The sequence below is a fragment of the Nannospalax galili genome, unplaced genomic scaffold, assembly GCF_000622305.1.
Source record: "Nannospalax galili isolate Female #2095 unplaced genomic scaffold, S.galili_v1.0 scaffold24, whole genome shotgun sequence".
NCBI lineage: Eukaryota > Metazoa > Chordata > Mammalia > Rodentia > Spalacidae > Nannospalax > Nannospalax galili.
The window spans coordinates 2,129,137-2,131,393 of record NW_008352654.1 but is presented as its reverse complement, the minus strand read 5'-3'; the positions used below and the strand labels follow the sequence as shown (position 1 = coordinate 2,131,393).

The window sequence follows — 2,257 nt, the reverse complement described above, 5'->3', positions numbered from 1 at the left end:
GTGAATTTGAGGCTAGTCTGGTCTACATAGTGAGTTCCAGGCCAGCTGGGGCTACTGGGAGACCCTGTCTCAATACCAAAAAATATATATAAATCAATCAGTTCATTAATAAAGTGAAATTGGGGAAGCATATTTAAATAAATAAATAAATAAATAAATAGGGCTGGAAAGATGGCTCAGCAGTTAAGAGCACTGACTACTTTTGCAGAGGACCCAGGTTCAGTTCCCAGCACCCACATGGCAGCTAACAACGCCTGCAACTCCAGTCCAGGGGATCCACCTTCCTCTTCTGGCCTCTGTGGGCACTACATGCACATGATGCACTTATATACACTCAGGCAAAGCATTCATACACAGAAATACAAATAAGAGCCAGGCTTAAGATCTGGGCGTGGTAGCACACACCTTTAATCCTAGCACTTGGGAGGCAGAGGCAGGCAGCAGCCTGGTCTACATATCGAGTTCCAGTCCAGCTGGGGCTACAGGGAGACCCTATCTCAAAAAATTAAAAAAACAACCAACAACAAATAAGAGTACTGACCAAAATCAGAACCATGTTTATTTACTAAATGCCTAAGAGATGCCCCTTTTTAAAATTTTTATTTATTTCAATTTTTTGTGTATGAGAGTTTTACTTGTGTGTGTATATATATGTACCCAGTGTGTGCAATACCTGTGGAGGCCAGAAGAGGGTATTGGATCCTCTGGAACTGGAGTTGTGGACAGTTGTTAGCCACCATGTGGGTACTGGAAACCAAACCCCAGTCATTTACAAGAGCAGCCAGTGCCGTCAACTGCAGAGCCATCTCTCCAGCCCGGAGATGCCCCTTTTAAAAAAAAATTTTTTTTTAATACCTAGTAAATACAATAAACATGAAGAAAAGGAATTAACATCTAAATTGCAATACATTGTGGAACTACATTTAAATTAGCATTTTGGTAATTCTGAGTGGATTCAGAATGGTACCATATGCCTATAATTCCAGCTCCTAGAATGTTGAGGCAGGAGAATCATTAATACAAAGTCAGTTAGTGAGATCCTGCCCCTCCCCCAAAAAAAACCCAAAAAATTCAAATTGAGGTCAAATTATATTCATTTTATAATCCTGCTTCCCATGGATATCAGGTGATATTAATTCTTCTTATTTTCTAAATATTCTATACAGTTTTTAGCAGGACTCTGGCTAATTTGAAACAGTTGTACCTTCGTACATCATATGTCGTTTTCAGGCTTCATTGTCTCTTGTCAAGGCCTTAGAATACTATAGAATTCATGAGGGTCTTTCTAGTTCTTCAACCTGTATTTGCCTAATTATTGTCCCTTCACCACTTGCCCTTTTCTGTAGGAGATAAATCCAGTCCCAACTTTATAGGAACAGAATGGCTACTAATGAAACCTAGACAGATTATTTACAGTAAGCAAATTGAGTGGTTCTTGGACACATATTTGAGAACCTTTTAGAGTGATATTTATCTTTGGGATTAAAAGGAAAAACATGTTATTGTGTATAACTTGTTCCTTGTGATGAAGGCATACTGTTTCACATAAAAATTCACCTTGGAATTTTTTTTTCTTCAACCATGGCTTCAAAGTGATCAAAATATCTTTTTATCATAAAGCCATCTGAAAGGCAAATAAATTTGAGAAAGCTTTTCACTTAAAACCAAAGCATCTTAAAAGCACTTAGGAAGAGCCAGTGCTGACAGTCTCTTTGGGCAGGCTGCCTGCCTAAACAAGAATTAAAGAACTGTTTTCTGACCGTATCCTTAGATTTAAAGACACTTCATTTTCCATTGCTAGTAAGTGCTCAGGAGTGGGAAAATGACTAGAAAACATGTAGCTTTGACCATTTACTTACCAGTTATTTATATAGTAATTGATTTTGCTTTTTCAAGCAGGTAAAAAAATGAATAATTCTTAAAGTCAGTTCATAAGGAATATGTGTTCTAGAGTCAAAATTACCTGGGTTTTAATTTTGGCTCTGTCATTTTGTTACTGTAATATTGGGAAAATTGCTTAGCAGCTTTGTACCTCAATTTCCTTTGTAAAATGTGATAAGATTCATACCTCAGAAGACTGAAATACTGGAGCAAAGAATACCTGTTTTAGAATTTTAATATATAATGCCAAATTGCCCTCAAAGAATTGTATTTTTTTATTTTATGCAATGAGTATATACTAACTTCTATAATCAAAGGGAAAAAATTATAATGAAGGAATAAATTCAATGCCTGAAGGGAAAAATGGATTTCATGT

At 36.6% G+C, this 2,257-nt stretch overlaps 1 protein-coding gene across 2 annotated transcripts in view; it reads left to right on the top strand.

Annotated features, from left to right (window-relative positions):
* Dnal1 (dynein axonemal light chain 1) overlaps nucleotides 1-2,257 on the top strand; it is a 35,198-nt gene that overhangs the window by 12,147 nt on the left and 20,794 nt on the right. The gene's annotated exons all lie outside the window — the stretch shown is intronic.